Consider the following 18,363-nt stretch of genomic DNA (forward strand, 5'->3'; position numbering starts at 1 on the left):
GCACTTCATATTTATTGTTTGACGATCTTGCTGTAATTTCTAATATGGCGACGTCCTTTGTTCTCTTCTTGCGTAGTTCACCAACGTATACTTCGAACTTTGAATACTAATAATTTACTTATTACTTAACTGATACAGTTTTTACATCAATATGTTCAGCTTGAAGAATACAATTCACTGATACACTTTAAATTTTAATTCACCAGAAAAAATCTACTTTGTAACTTAAAAAATGGATGCATCAAGATAGCTTGCCTGCTACCGCTTGCTACTAAAGCGCCCTCTATAATAATAATAATCCCTCTAATAATAATAATAATAATAATAATAATAATAATAATAATAATAATAATAATAATTGCGAATATGCATAAGTTGTTCTTCCCCTTAATCGTCCTCTTTTATATGTTAAGCCGAACTTGTCGCGGCCAAATTACTTGATTTCACATAAACCTGTTTCATTTGGTCCACCATATGGAGCAGGTTACTGTAATTTAGAGCATTTATTAATTACTTATTCCAATATTTAAAATGTGAAATATTTCTTTGAATCTGAATCAAGGAGCGGAATTTGGAACAGAATCAGAACAGACAGTAGATCTATCTCAACGGTACGGTAAGGTCGCGGATAGAAAAGCATTTTGCATTTCTAAATGTCATGTTGTTTCAAAACACATGCAATTACAATTCATCAGAATAAGGAGGAAATGAATAATATTACTAATACTGTTAACAAAGAATATTTAATAAGGGCTTTTAACAAGATGATCGAAAGCGAAATTCCACGAGAACACACCAGTTATGTAGTTCGAAATATTAATATTTTTGTACTTTTTCTATTCTTCACAAGTTCTCATTATTGCGTTTTACTTAATTTCTCTCTCTCTCTCTCTCTCTCTCTCTCTCTCAATGAATCTATCTATCTATCTATTTGAAAACAAGATTAGATCCTTCAGGATAATCTTCCTCCTAAAGATACTTCAGTGCAATCATATTTATGTAACCACCTTCTATTACATCACGAAATCATCCGCCAGAGGACTTCTACTTTCCACAATCCTCCGAATGGCCAGTTCTGCACCATCATCTCCTAAACTACCTCATGTTTACCGATATGCTCTACAGCGGTGGAGAAACACACAACTTCATCACACACTGACAGGATCAACAGAGTCAGCTGTATTTACAGAACTACTATTTTCGAACAGAAACATAACAAGTCTCACAACTGGCCAGCCCTTTCTTTTCTCTACATGGAACTTGGCAGGAATAAGAATCACAGGGGATCTGGATCTCCTGACCCAGACCTTAAAGTGGAAAACATTCAGAAACCTACCAATGAAGAACCCAAAAACTGAAATGCAATATCAACAGATGCAAGCTGCTATTATAAAAGCCTATCCAGTTATCGATACACCTCAGGGAATTCATATTCCTTCTAGAAACTGCTCGGAGCCGATTTTTCATTTTGTATCATCTGAAGCCTCACTTCTAATTCTTCCCTCCAACTACAAGAAAATATATCACTTCCACATGTCAGTGCCTCCAACTTCACCCTTCATATATATCCATCCTTCACCCTCTCATCTACAAGGCTGCTCATGCCACTCAGCTTTCAGTGGGATCTTCCATATAAATCGAAGTTTGCCAAATCAGATTCCGACATACAGTGGAGACTATGACATAAAATATTCTAAGCTCTACAAATTTCAACTTAGAGAAACGGATCTGTGTCTATTCTGCAATGTTTCTGGTACCTTGGAACACACATATCTAACCTGTCCCGTAAACAAAGCGATGATTACCTATGTCCTGAACACTGCCTCTAGCACCTGTAACTATGCACAAAGCCAAGAAGACAACTGGAATTTAGTCCATACAGAAGAAAACAGACACAGAATATGCAATTTCCTCTTCATCTGCGCTAAGGCCGTCATCTACAGCTTCAACCTAAAACACACCAGAAATAACCATTACCCATCCCTCACCGAATCGGTACGAACCCTCATGTATAGACTACGTCGGAAACTACAAAGCAGGCTTTCACTGATACTTGATTACTACCAAGAAACAAGGACTGTCGCGAGATTCATAGAGGAGGGGAATCCAACTGGTACCCTGGTCTGGATTGCCGACGACAATACACTTCATCTGAAAGATAACTAAGAAAGAAACTGAACTGTAATGTTGATTCATTTATTGCATTTTCTATTGTATATCAGAAAAGAAATTTCTCTTTCTCTGTAGTATATATACTTATAATATGTAAACAGTCATTTTGTTACCTATCTTCTAATGTATATTTTATCAAGTTAAATAAAAAAATATATCTATCTATCTATTTTTTTAAAAACAAATCTGTCTATCTATCTTTTATCCGACGTTTTCTTATTATTTGCCTCCCTTTTCTGTTACGTCCTGATCAAGGAAGATATGCTTAGTGAAATGGTGAAAACATTCTGCAGTGAAGTGCTTTTAAAAATAGCAAAAAAAAAAAAAACCTCAAACTCAACAGTAGTTGATTCTACGGCATTTTATTCGATTCAGATATTTATTTTATTTCATCTACCATCAGAATATGCCGACGCAGCACAAATCTATGTGTCTGCGTGGCAAAATTTTCAACGTTGGTTACGTGGCAGTTTTTTTTTTTTTTTTGTTGTTGTTGTTGTTTATGTTTTAAGATGATCTTCTAAATGTAAAATATTTTTATTTCTAATAATGAATGATCTTCAATATATACATCTTAAATGAATTATTTATTTGTATGATTATTAGAAATTCAGAATTCAGAAATTCAGAATTATGCTTTGTGTGTTTCTTTCCATCTAGGCAATTAACAGTGCAAACAGACAAAATCAAGAACGAGTGAGAATTTGGACGCATATTTAAAAATAAAATGCAACGAAAGTGGATGAATGAAAACTAGTTCTTTTGAAATTAGTTCTTTTGAAGTTGAAGTGAAAAAGTGAAAGTTGTTTTGGAAGTTTATGAAAATTATATTACATTTCTAGGGACAGTAACGCCTAAAAATGGAACCTTCTGTGAATATTATTTCCAGCAAGGTAGCATGCTTCTCGGGTCCTTAACTTTTTTTATTCCAGCTTTCCATGAAACAGCATATAGTTAGTGGTGATCAAAGCAATCTCTCGTTTGCTATTTTTTTTTAAAACACTGATCTTATGTTTCTTGACCCCCATTTGACCAGTTTATCATGAAATATTAAGGATTTATATTTCGTGATAAGCTAGAGACCTCAGGGTTTGAAAATTCATGCTCAAACGGTTTATAAATAAACAATGTTTCTTAACTCAGACTTTTTCGGGGATTTACTGCCTAAAAAAAGTAAATAACCATTAAGGGTCCCCAGTTACGTATAGCCGATTTATGCACTTACACCCTTTATCCAAAAAGAAACCGAACGTTTGATAGAAAATAAAACACTGGGCAATTATAATTATTCAAATCATTTATTTCAACCAACATACTCTCCGTTAGCTTCGATACAGCGTTTGGCAGGGTCAATTAATTCATTAAATGAGTTTCTTATATCGGTTTTGGGATACTGTTGAGGGTCGTGGTTACTGCCTCTTGAACGTTTTCAATGGTGACGTATCGCTTTCCCTTCATGGGCAAATGAATTAGGGGGAAGAGAAAGAAGTCAAATGGTGTTAAATAAGGTGAATACGGCGAGTGATCCAACATACAAACTTGGTTTTTGCTCAAAACGTGTTTCACAGTGTTCGAACGATGAGATGGTGCATTATCATGCAAAAGTGACCAGCTGCCTGCATCACGATATTCATGCCGTAACCGACGAATTCTCGCTATCAATCGCTTCAAAACTTCCAGATAAAACTCACCATTGACTGTATGCCAGGGGGAATGAATTCTTTGTGGATAATGCCCTTGGAATCGTAGAACCAAATCAGCATTGTCTTTACTTTTGACTTCTCCAAGAGACCTTTTTTCGGATGCTCTCTTCTGGTGGTCTCCACTCAGCATTCTGGCGCTTTGTTTCGGGCTCATAACCAAACACCACGTTTCGTCACCAGTAACGAATTTTCCAGTTTCAAGTCCTTACGAGCGGTTTTATTGAGGTCCTTGCATTGTTCAATTCAACATATTTTTGGTCGTCGGTCAACTTTTGGGGAACAAATCGCGAATTCAATTTACGCAGGCCAAAACGGATGATTTCGGGTTTTCTTTGATGAAATCACGCACTTTTTGGATGTTAACTTCGTTCAGTCCAATTTTTGGATGGCCCGGCTTTTCGTCGTCCTCAATAGTCTCACGACCACGTTGAAATCGCTTAAACCACTCGTAAACTTTGAAGCGTAAAAAAGTCAATCGCAGCTGTTTGTTTAAAACTCATTTTCCGACATTTCGTCAAAACATACTGTCACTCTTGGATTTATGACTCTGCTTCTAGTGAAACAAATGTCATAAACAGATGACACAACACTAATGAAGGTGGCAACTTTCGATAACAAAAAGATACAATGGGTTGAGACACTAGTTTCTTCCATTTTCGTAAAGTTTGGTTTCGTTTTAGACAGAGGGTGTATTTACTAATTTTATTTTATACTTTTATTTATTTATCCATAATGAAGCCGAAATATTTTTCAGCCAAATCGACATTTTTTGTCATTTTATTGTTTTAATATTTTTTTCAAAAACATCATTTTATTGTTATTATTTTGGGGAAAATTCCCATGTTACTCCTCTAAAATAAACTATTAAAGTAGGCTATATTAGCCATTAAAATAATACAGTATATTATTTTATGTTAGATCAATCTAACTAAGAATATTTCAACTCAACTCTTTTTTTTTTTTTCTTTTCAAGATGATACATGCTTTAGGGAAAGCTGCGTGAATGAATGTGAAGTCGGTGTTATTATATTTTGAAATGTAATTGGATTATGATTGTATTCTGCGTTGGCAGGGTTTTCTACAGATCTCTGTTAAATGTTCCTAAGTGTTTACTAGTAAGAGTAACAGTTGCTCTTACTAATTACTGGGGTTTCTGATTAAACAGACAAACTAGCAACTTTCTCAAATATACGAGAATTATGATATAATAAATAAAATATACTAATTTTGATATAATAATAGATATTATATTTATGATATAATAAATAGTATATACATTATCCAAACTTCACAAATAGAAGCTTATCTGGATAGCAAATGTCCAAAGGGAGAAAAGTGATGATACATTTTCTTTCTTTGTTATCTTTTTTTAGATGAACAGTAGAACAGCTCCAATATTGCACGTGCGCACGCACGCACGCACGAACACACACACACACACACACACACACACACACACACACACACACACACACACACACACACACACACACACACACACACACACACACACACACACACACACACACACACACACACACACACACACACACACACACACACACAGTCTTTCTCTTCTATGAAGGACATGTTTGTCTTAGTTTACACGGATTTCTACTTTTATTAAAATATTATTGGAATATCTCAATATGAAATTGTATAACCTTTCTGTATAATCCATGCTAGTATTTATTATATCATAAACGAAAGTGAATATGAGCGGAAATTTGACTAATGAAAGAATACTGTGAAAATCACAATTAATTATAAGAACTCTTTATACATCAATAAGATTTAATGCCGCCAAATCATTTCGCAAGAGGTTCACCTTTGCTTATATTTTAAACGAATGAGTGAGTAAACAAAGTAATGTAATATTGAAATTGGCTAGCTATTTCAAGATCATACAAAGCTGCTCTGTAGAGTAAACTATTTCTGCAAAATATATGTATGCTTTGGCCATTTTACAAGTTCAGTTCGTGAAAGGTACGAAACTATCTAATAATTCACCTCTGTTTGAAAAAAACTTTGCAAACCTTTCCATTATAGTATTTTATAAAAATAATTTCGTAGAATATATTCCAGCGGGAAAAGCCGTTATCTGCAACCAGAAGGTGTGTCTATAATAGAAGGCGTCATTTCAAAGGAAGCTGTATAGTAATGAGACAATTTCTTATAATAATCCGGAATACTATGCATAAGATTTTAATTAGATTAAGAGAACAGAAAAGCTTACACTGCTTTCTCTCATTTCTGTCGGTTGAAGAAAGACAAATTTCTGGAATTCTAGAAAGAAAGAACGAAAGAATGGCGAAAAGCTCCAGAGGCATATTCTAATAAGCAGGTAATTAATATTACTACTCTATCCGAGTAACAGCTCTACTTCTGGATCGGTTATGCACAAGTACTGTCAGAGAAGAATTGCGGACAGAAAATTAAACCGCAAAATAATATTTGACTTTCGTGTATATAATATTCAGCCTGAAACTGTCATGAACTGAATATAAGCTGAGGAGAAGCTAAATTTGTATTTAAAAATTAAGCAAAGTCTACATCTTTACCTTAAAAAAAAAACCAACATAATGAATTAAAACCATTACATATGTGTATTATTTTTTTGGTTTTTTTGTAGTACGTAAGTATTTAATTGAAGCATACAGATGGAAAGATATTAACACCTCAGTTTTGTAATTTTCATAAAAAGAATGTAGCAGATTTTAATAATTTTACTTGCTCCTAAAATTCCTACGCACTTATTCTATTCGTTTCTTTGCAAGAAAGTTATTCCTGGACTTTGAGTGAACGTGCATCGGGAGGGGACTGGAAATTTCTGAAGAATACTTAGTGAAAAATGATATTAAAGCTACTGATATAACTACAAGAAAGAACATGCTTTTAGCAGAGTTATGAAGGTAACTTATGTACTTATATCAGTTGTTAATATCATTTTTGTTCAAGGTGTTTATCAGAACTTTCTACACCCTCCTCGTATTTTACTGAAGGAGACTACTCCATTGCCAAAAGCGCCTAACGTTTTTCCATATCCAACTAGAAACAATTTTAGGAGCATCGTGATATAATTTCCCATTGTCTCCCTTGCTATAAGCATTTATGACTGCAACCGTGTGTGTGTGTGTGTGTGTGTGTGTGTGTGTGTGTGTGTGTTTACGAGACCGTTTTGCCTGTTTTGAGGGAAGGAAAACCCAAGTTGCCTGGAGAAAAATCCTCCACATCCATATGAGACCGGTTAACTCACCCTTAGTCGAAAGAGACCAGATAAAGGTTCCTCACGTCATGGACGGGAATCGAATCCAGGTCTTTTTGACCAAAAAGCATTCTCTATATTGACTGAGTTACGGAGGCTCATTTTCTTATATATATGTAAATTAATTAGCTTCTACTTGACAAAAAATCCATTTTGGGGAATTCCCCCAAAAATCTCCCAAAATTCAGTTAAATCAAATAGGAATTAAATTTTGGAAGGACTCTCAAAATGGTTTTTTTGTCAATGATTGAGTTACCTGACAATAAATAATGATTATGTTTTGTATCTGTATCCATACATTTATACTACAAAAAGTCATGTGACATTTGCAGGTATACACAAAACATGTCAATTTGACATAAATTAATATTGTGCTATTCAGTCTTGTTTATTAGTAAGTTCCACTAATGAAGATGTCCCTACTCAAAGATCGAATTTCGGTTCATTGCTAGATGTTCGGCAGTTCAGGACAGGGACTCTGTACTGGCCACTGCATTTACATTGCTTACTAAGATTGCTTGCATTATCGTGTTAACCAGCTAGCACAAAAATAAAAACAATGCTGGACAAGCAGTATCCAGAACGTTAATTCAGCACTTAACAGTAATGATCCTATCCATCAACTAAGAAGATCCATGCAGCTAACTCCATCTCCATCAGGCATCGTTTTTAAACGAACTAGACCATTACATGGGAGGAAGAAATATGATGTGAATAATCAATTCGTAGGCCCTTTTACCCATATTTCCTTTGCTCCATTGATCACGTTCTGAGTGCTTTAGCACAAGCTGCTCAACGATGTGTATTCTATTTATCAATAAACAGTCTCGTTGGCTGCTGCAAGTCTCATGAATATTCAGTACATGCATCACTTAACATGATGTCAAAATATCTATACAATAGCCTACAGCTACTTGCATACCAAACAAATTCTATGCGGTCTACTGGTGAAATGGGCTAACCTGCCTTTTCACATAATATACGATTCTATCACAATACTTTAGGAATTCGTAACTTTGATCTTAACTTTATACAGTGCCACTTCTGGACACACATTTTTAACAGATTAACGTTATGCAGAATTGGGATTGTCCAATCTCTACACCATTAACAAAAACGATACTGGATCTAAACTATGTAATGCGTGTACTGTGTGTTTTTAAAATATTTATCCCACCACCTACAGTACAGTGTGACCCAATTACGAATGTTAGTATGTGAAATATGATAATCAGGAAATCTTTCTTAGAGAACAAACATGATATATTTTCAAGCTATTTCAGGGCCTCCAATAAGAAGAATGGAGTGTCCTGCTGGACGAGGAAAATCATCTACTATATATTAATTGCACTGAATTGATAGTAGCCTGTTCAAATCACAAAATGATACTGATACATTGTATGAAGAATACCGGAGATTCCTGAAAAATTGTTTGCTGAGTGCTAAGTTATAAATGAAATATACTTCTTTGACTACCTGAAATATATGGAACATTTCAAAATTATATTTTAGCTTTTGTTTCAGTTATTATACTGCGGTTTCTATGATCTGAGACCTGTCTGAAATTTATCACAATACTGCCTGGGTTACAAATAAATGAATAATTTTTACCCGTAGAAATAGATACTTTCGACAAAAAAAAAGAAAAAAAAAAGAAAGAGAAAATAAAACGAAAAAAGAAAGGAAGAAAGTTAAAACATTTTGTCTCACATAAATAAGATGCAAGGATACATGGGAATGATAGTAATCAGAAAATTGTTGTAAAGAAACGGTGAAATACTGTGGAATTCACTGATGAGTAGACTACTGATGTTAGCATCTAGAATTACTCTGTGGGCGCAAATTGTACAAATGAGGGATGTTCTGTTATTCCAACCATTTTACATAATGCCTGTTTGGTGTTGTAATCCATTGAAACGCGTAATCAGTCAGAGGAGCATCTTTAAGTTTTATTTCTCAAGTAACGAGCGATACAAATATGCTAAGTATGCTAAGTATCCCACCATACCCTTCTTAACATTCTACTTAAATGTGCCAGGAGAGAAATGGATTTCTCTGTACGAAACATGATCCTTATTCTTTTCCCTCAGAGTGTAATTGCTTTAGTGAACTGCCATGACCTACTTTCACTTTGTAGGGAGAGAATACAATTGCATGTTGAGAGAGAGAGAGAGAGAGAGAGAGAGAGAGAGAGAGAGAGAGAGAGAGAGAGAATACAATGGAGCCCGCAAGTCAACGGTTGTAATCCGCATGAAGGACTGCAGCTTAGTTAGCCTAAATCAGTGTTTCTCAAACTTCAGATAATATCCAGACCCCTTCTTAAATTTTCATTATTACCAAGTACCCCCAATTAATTAATTCAAAAATAAATAAATTAATTAAAAATTAATTTATTTTTGAATTAAAAATTAATTAAAACGAATCAATAAATTAAAATTAATAAATTAATTTAAAATATTAAAAAAATAAATATCTATTTTATTTGAATTTATATGTTCATGTAAACAAAAAATATGATTTATTTTTAATAGAACAAACTTTATAAAGATACTATAAAGTTCTACTTGAAATAATTTATCATCAATGAGAGGAGTGAAATTGCTTATGGTGAGATAAAATTTCAGCAAAATTTGGTTCTATAGTTGTTAATTTCAATCTCAGATGCGGTTCGACATCTATAATGCGATTCCTCTTCTTCGTCTTAATAACTACAAGGACCGAAAATCCAACTTCGAATGAACGTGGAAATAGAAAAATGAACCTTAGAGCATTATCTGTTAATTCAGGAAATTCATTCTGTATTTGTAGCCAAAATGATGATAACGTATTCTCACTGTATTTATTTTTTAGGAAACCATCAGAAGCTAGTTCTAAAAGTTGTTCTTCTTCTATTGACGATAGACCCTTTGGCATAAATTTGTTTTTATTAAAAGGGTATCTTATCCACTCAATATTAATGTCCAATTCAGGGAAATACTTTTCTAGATTCATTTGTAAGCTTTTTAAATGCTGCATGATAGTAATTTTCACATCATCATCAATTTGTTCATTTGAACTTGCGAGCAATTCATGAAGCGATGGAAACGCTTACAATTCTCCATCACCAACCCGCTTTTGCCATAACTTCACTTTTGAAAGTGGCGTTCACTTTATCTTGGACATGAAATATAGAAATTTCCTTGCCTTGAAAAGATAAATTAAGACTATTTAATACAGTAAATATATCTGCCAGGTATGTTAATTGACTGAGACATTTCCAATTATGTAAATACTTTTTCAATTCAAACTTTTCATCAAGAAAACTTGTAGTTCATTCCGAAGTTCAAATAAACGAGTAAGAACTTTTCCACGAGAAAGCCAACGAACATCGGTATGGAAAAGAAGTTGTGTATAGTTGCTTCCCATTTCTTTGCAAAGTTGAGAGAAAAGTCTGGCATTTAGAGGACGGCCTTTAATATAATTTATAATGTTTACAGCTTCATCAAGAACTTTTCTTAGGTCTGTAGACATCATATGTGTAGCCAAAGCCTCCCTGTGTATGCAGCAGTGTGTCGACTTTGCATTTGGTGCAACAGCTTGAATCCTTGAAACAAGCCCTTTTTTAGATCCGACCATGGATTTCGCTCCGTCCGTGCTTATTCCAACACAACTTTTCCAATCAAGCTTGTTTTGATGCATAAAGGTATTTATGCTGTTGAATATTTCTTCTCCTATTGTATGTTCTGGCAAGGGTTAGCAATATAAAAGGTCGTAATGAATTTTTTGATTTTTATCGTACCTAACGAACACTAGAAGATTTGCAAAATTTGTAATGTCGGTGGATTCATCTACCTGCAACACATAATAATGACTCTTACGTATATCGGATAACAATGTTTGTTTTATATTTTCAGCCATTTCAGTGATTCTTCGATGAACGGTACTATTTGAAAGACAAATCCTATCAAAAGATCTTTTTGCATTATCTCCGATCATAATTTCCGCTATTATTTTTGCTGCAGGCTTGACCAAAGTTTCACCAATTGTTTTCGCTGCACCACTTTTTGCTATTAATAGCAACACACGATATGAAGCTTCTAAAGTCTTCATATTTTCACCTCCTGACACGATCGACATCACGTTTTGAGATTCTTTTAAATTTTTTAGTTTATTTTGAAAAAATTCGACAGGTTTGTCCTTGCATTCATTATGTTTCGATTTAAAATGGCGATTTAAATTACATGGTTTCATGCTTTCATTTTTTAAAGTTTCACAGCAATTACACCGTCCATGAGAATCGAAGTTTTCTAATCTTCTTCCTAGTTGGTTCTTTAGAGATGTCAGACGACATACACTTATCAATTTCACTTGATCCAGATACAATATCAACATTTTCTTGTTGCTGACAGCTACTTGTATATACTATGTTCCTCTCTTTTGCGCGTTTTAAAAATCCAGTCTTTAACCAGTGATCCATACTTAAGAATTTGAAAGCTAAACAAATTTACCGTATTTAACGAACAGTCATTCAACAAATGGCTAGTGAAAGCAGAACTCGAAACAGACAGCAATGGTAGGCCAGTAGATAAAGCAGCTATGAAGACGTCCATATGATTGGTGCGGTATTAACAAAAGATCGCGCTACTAATTGACAAAAGCAAGCCGACAGTTCAGTTGAAATGCTAATTCTCTTCAACCGAATTTCTTATATAATATCTGAAACACATTCACTATAGATTTCTTAGTTTTAACACGTTCACTCAAACAAAACCATATGTTGCCGGTGCACCATATGGTTTTCATTGTCTACTATACAGCATTTTATGTGGGAGGGGTCATGCGATTCATTAGTTCCGTTTTTACCCAGTTGTCTCTAATTGCACTATTTGTTGAGAAACATATTACACAGCCTGCAGATGTCTCTGTACCTTATTCAGTGATACAATAGAAACGTTTTGCGATCTCAAACTTAAATTTTATTCTATGCGTTAATGATGCATAGCCGAAAATTGCCAGGGACCCCCTGAAGACCTTTCGTGGACCCCCGGGGGTCCGCGTACCACACTTTGAGAAACACTCACCTAAATGAACGAAACTAAGGATGTCACGTGGTATTATGGGTGTCCAACGATCACTGATATCCGATCTTCCACATAATGTTCTGATGCAAAAGTGTTACAATGGTTTCGCACTATCGATTTTAACATAAGACACATTTTTTTACACTCTCTCTCTCTCTCTCTCTCTTTCTCTCTCTTTTTCTCTCGTAATTTTATTTGCGTTGGGTTTATGGTGATATTTTCTACTCTCTAAAGAATGTTCAATGAACATCGAAAGAGAAATGTAGAAATTAACATTCTCATCTTCAGTATTTGGGAAAAAAAAGGAATTCTCCTGCTACAAGATATCTTCAGATTTGTTTCTAAATGTGATTTTCGGTAGTGTAATATTTCCTGTTAAGCTTTTCTTTATCAGCTTTTATGAAAATTCTGTTTATAGAAGTTTGTAAATTTATAACACATTAGTGACTTGCGTAGGTTAAACTTAGATAATCCACTATTCCTGCACACATCATCTCGTAGAAGTTTTATTGTTCTAAATTATATTTATTGTTAGAAATACTCGTATTTTCTCTGTGAGATAGCAGTTGTAGTAAGTTTGTGAGGGAAGGGTCATCTATGAGCCGAATTTCCCTCCTCTGGACAGCATCAAGAATTTTTAAGGAAGTCTCAGGTGTACCATCACAAATGTGTGAATAGTGTTCTAACGATGGGCGGATTTGGTTAATTTAGGACTCTAGGTTAAACTTTAGGACCATAATTTAGGACCTTCTCTCTCTCTCTCTCTCTCTCTCTCTCTCTCTCTCTCTCTTTTCCCTAATATCTTCCTATCTTTTTTCCCCACTGCAATATCTACCATATCCTACCCATATACCACAGCTTATATGCTTCTTCAGGTTACTTTGCCTTTTATCCTCTAGTACACATACACATACACACACATGACTCCCGGGCTCTCTTTTAACCATCTACCAACTTAGCACCTCATCCTGAGTTTCCAGTCATTGAGTACACAACTTTTCAGGTTGGGAGCCTTGCACTCTGATCTAGGAGAGTCACCAGAGCATAGATTTGGAGTTACTGAGAATTTAGTTACAATCGAAATATTAAAAATGAAAAAACCCTTATGGATTTTTTTTATTTATCCAGAAGAACATGTAACTTTGACAGAGAAAACACAGATGCCCAAATATCTTGCTCACTGAGTGAAGACAAGGGCTGTCAGTGCTGACCATGAGGAAGTTCATAGCTATTGTATCAAGAAATCTGCCAGCATATTTGGCCAAGTAATTAACGAACCCAATCTCCAATCAGCAAGCTGAGGGTCCAAAATGGATTTTTGTGGTTTACATGGATTTTTGTGGTTTTCTCGAGGAAGATGATGAATTTTATCGTTTGGTATAAAGCCACCCGTAGTTATTGGACGTTTGAAGTTGCTTGAAACAATTTCTATGTTAACTATATATATAAGTGAGGTTAGAGATTATGTGAAAATGCAAAATAAAATAAAAGTAATCAACGTACTATACGTTTACAACCTTTCAGACAAATTGCTCCTCAGCAAAAAAGTTTCCATATTGCATAATAACATATTAGTAGTTTAATAATCTAAAATCATGATTCATTGTTACAAAACAAACAAAAGTACCATAATTTGAAAGTTATTCTTCATAGAGAGACAAGTTTAAACATAATTTTTTGTTTAAACTTTTTGTTCTGTTAATTACGATATCATTCCGAATCAAAACTTAAGCATATCAAATCCATTCGAAGCAGGAAAAATCGGTGAACGTGAAAAAATGAGCTAATAGGCGTCAAGATAAAGTCAATCATTCTCAAACATGGAAGAGAAAAAAAATAATACACAAAAGGAAAGTTTTACAGTACTAAATCAAAGAACCATTGTAGAATATCTTACACTTCTCTATGTTTTATAAGAAAATAAAATTTGAAAACGGAATAACTTCCTTTAATAATGTTTATTGAATGCTTGTGCAGCTCCAGTTGCTAGGTGATATACGTTTATCTTAATGGGATCCTTTACGAGTTCAAATGTCTGCTATTATGTTTAGCCTCATTTCCTTTCTATTTGTCTTCCTTGAAGAAAAGTATGTGATGGTCTACATTACACTCACTACATTACCCACTAGGAAAATCTCCTACACTTGGCTGGAATACCTTCTTTCGCAGGAAGTTCTTATGTTGGCAAATTTATATAAACAACCAAAGCATACTATTTGTTTTTCGCAATGCTCTGGTTTTGAAGCAACTGAGCAGAAAATGTTTTTTGTGCATTCAAAAATCTTTTCCTCTCCTCTTCCCACCATAAAATTCGATTTATTTCATTTAATATTCAGACAAGACACTGAAATTACTAAAATTTGAGGTCAATTTTATTGATAACTTATAAATCTAATTTTCTTATATTTACTAGCTGCAACAATGTTCTTAAATGCTATCAGATTTCCTCCTTATGAATTTTATTTTCGATTAATGCTCCTATAAAAATAAGATGCATGCCACTTTATCAGATTTACTTTATCAGGCATTTTGCTTTAGACTTCTAGAACTGTTGGAAGTTTTCCCCCACTTGGTTAGACTATAATAAATTTAGTTTAATCATTTAACCAAGTGTAAGCAAACAAAGTTTGTGTGTGAAGTATCTTCAGAACTGAGGCAACTCGTGGTAAAGGTTGCCCAAGATCTCATGACTCCTTGTCTTAGTATCTCCCATAATGCAAAGCACATCTCCTTGCAGGCATGTGTAATGCTATGCATTAAGGGAAGGGCCACTTCCCATACTGATTTCGACCTTTATTGAGGTTTTGTCAGTGGGAGCCAGACCCGGAGGTGGTGATGGTAAAGTGGAAGCAATGAAGAAGTCATATTTACCTATACGAGTTGCTAAACTGTGTCTTATTGTTAAATTACTCTAGATTTAGAGAAAGATGTTGGAACTTCTAGAACTGAATTCTGCTTTATATATCTTATGGCTTATACACATATATGTATATCCACATAATAATGTTAGTACTTAAGGTACTAACTCCGAAAGAAAGATTTTTTGACATATTGTTCTGATTTAACTTGACCAAATAGATATGAATGTACAGAGAGAGGAAAGGCAAAGAGAATGCAAAGCAAAAGAAAGGGAAAAAATCCAAAATACTGGAAATGGATCTGTGAGTTTAAAGATGACTTAGAATGGTGTTTGTCTTTAAAGATTAAATAATGAATGATGGTTCGGAAGAAAGGTAATTTGTAAATCCGTGCAGAAATCATATGGAAGAAACGGAAATATCTGACAGCTGATCGGGAGGAATGAATTCCCGTAATCAGTGAGAGAAACGTTATTGACAAACTTAATTTCTCCATTTTAAATGATTTACGGTTCTGTAAAATGTTAATCTAATCTCTCTCTCCCTTTTGAAAAAAATTACATTTTTGATTTTTTTGGGAAGAAATAGTTAATGCAAAACTCTCTTAGATTAATTAAGAGAGTTATAATCAGTAATTCGTTTATAGAAAATCAAGCGCGATATTCTAATGGATTTTTTTAGCTTCCTCTTCAGGTAACTACTGCTATTCAGCAAGTAGCAAACAACAATGGTCGGAAGTACATGTGGAATAATCTGGTTAAAAAAATATTTATCTGGAAGGCTGATGTGTTTCCATCATAGGAAATTAAGCATACTGAATATAGAGGGTGTAGTGTTATTGCAGTTTTCTTTGATAATTAATTTTGTTTAAATTTAAATTTTAATTTAATACTTGTCTGTTTATCTTGCAATTCTTCAAAATTAACATCAACAGATAAATATTTCTGAAACCTCTTAATTGCATTTGCATGGCAGTTAGGACGATTGTGATACTACACCTGATGGATGCATTTCAAAATGAAGTGATGTTTATAATTTTATGTGATGTGATTTTTATATCTAAAAATGTATGGAACCATCCACTGAGATTTATTCAAAAGCAGATCGCAGAGTTATCTGGATTCAATCCGAAATTCAGGCATAATTGGAAATGTAAAATTATGAATGTATATGTTCTTCACTGAAATGACATTCTCAAGCATTCTATCTTTCAGAGTACTGGTTATATGGCTGATTATTCAGTCTAAATGGTCAGCCATATAAGCGGAAATGTATGGTGCTCTAATTCATTTCTAATTAGAGTATGCTTTCCTCTTTCAGAATTTGGTTTCATCAAATGGCATACAAAACAAGTACGCCATACAAAGAATAGATAGATGATATATAGGACTGTTGCAGAATGGGTTTACAGAAACTGTGGCACTGTGCAATGAACAAAAAAAGGTGAAACAAGATACTGAAGGAGGCATTGGACACCAACGGACAGCAAGCCCATGGTTCGCGATGATAATGATGATGAAATGGCATTCTTGCGTGAACTATCTATTCAACCGAACTCAACAGAAATGGTTTCAAATGAACAATCCAAAATCATACTGGAACCACACAAACAGGGTGCATGACTTTCATTTCTGTGTTATTTCTTACTTTTCTTTATATTTCTTCATGCATGTGAAAAACTGTATGAAACCTCGCTACATAAATTAGCTCCAAGCAACTAAGATAATATTTGCCTCTCTGTCTGCAATCATATTTAGTATCTTGCCTCAAATTTTTGAGCAGTACCATCATAAAATAAACAGCACACAATTTCCTCAAATCAAACAGCACTGATGCTTGCAAACATAGATCTTGAGTAGTTAGATATCACGTTGATGTATATTTCATTAGGGGGTTTAATTCCTCCCTTATCAAAAAGTAATTAAATTCATCCCCCCCTCCAAACTTGTAACACATTTTGTATATAAATTCAAAAGGAGTAATATCGTTACTTGTCTTGTTGTTTGTGTGTATACAGGGTGTTCGGGATAAATTTGACATATTTATAATTAATTATATTTTTCCGTAAGTTACATGTATTAACACACACTTCTCTTCATTTAAAAGTTTGGACCCTTCTTCATTCACATACAAGATGTCAGAAAGGATGGATAGCTGGAACCCACCTGAATCATGGAAGAGAATAACTTGTATCATGATGATTCGTGCCCGCCATCAAAATAAGGATATTACGACTGCTGCCCAATGCTCCCTGAATACAGTAAAAACAATCAGGCATGAACTAGAGACTTGCAATGGTGACTACGAGGATGTAGCAAGAAGAAAGATCCCTAGCAGACGATCTGATTGCGTTCGTACAGCAGAATTCCTCGCAAATCTGCAGGAACAGGTGTTGAAGAACCCTGGCATTGGAATTCGGGCTTTGTTCGTGGAGTTGCTAACTGTAGTCAAGCCCTGGATAACAAGGGTAGCCAATGGTAGGCCGTATGTATGGCAGCAGGATTCGGCCCCTTGCCACACCTCTGGGAAAAGTCAAAAATGGTTGTCTGAAAATTTCTACGACTTCACCAGTCCAAATGTTTGGCCTCCAAACTCCCCAGACCTTAACCCCATGGATTATTTTGTATGGGGCGCAGTTGAAAAAGACACCAATCGCACTTCCAGTAATACAAAAGCCCAGTTAATGGATAAAATTCAAACAGTTTTTGCGGCCCTTCCCAGGGAGACTGTAGCATCAGCTTGTTCGAGGTTCCGAAGCAGAATTGAAGCTGTGATCGATGCTAATGGTGGTTATTTTGAGTAAATCTTGTTGATAGTATTGTAATTAACTCTGCCTGTAATGTTTTTTTGTCAATTCATTAAATTTAATAGATACAAAGAAGATTTTCTTTTTCCTTACGAAACTGTCAAATTTATCCCGAACACCCTGTATATGATGATGAAACGTGTTAAAAACTGGAAGCAGTTCTTTCTACAAGAAGTGAACAAATTGATGACCACACAAAGAAATGCAGTAAGCATTTTCTACCTTTTTTTTTTTAGAAATCTAGTGTTTCCTTCCCATAAGTTTTAATTTAAACTATTATATACCTAATAGATCTTTGTTTTGATTCACCAGTAATCAAATCCCCCCCCTTTTTTCTTTTTTTTACAGAATCATATTTGACCATCCAGAGGACACTGCTACGATTCTCTCAAAAGTATCAAACACAATTTACATCGATGACTGTAGAAATGCGCGAATTTAAAATTTCTGATCAAAAAGAAGTAATAGCATGACTAGAAGATATTTTTAAGATATTTGT

The sequence above is a fragment of the Typopeltis vanoorti genome, chromosome 7 (assembly GCF_054136105.1).
Source record: "Typopeltis vanoorti isolate ZY-2024b chromosome 7, IOZ_Tvanoo_1.0, whole genome shotgun sequence".
NCBI lineage: Eukaryota > Metazoa > Arthropoda > Arachnida > Uropygi > Thelyphonidae > Typopeltis > Typopeltis vanoorti.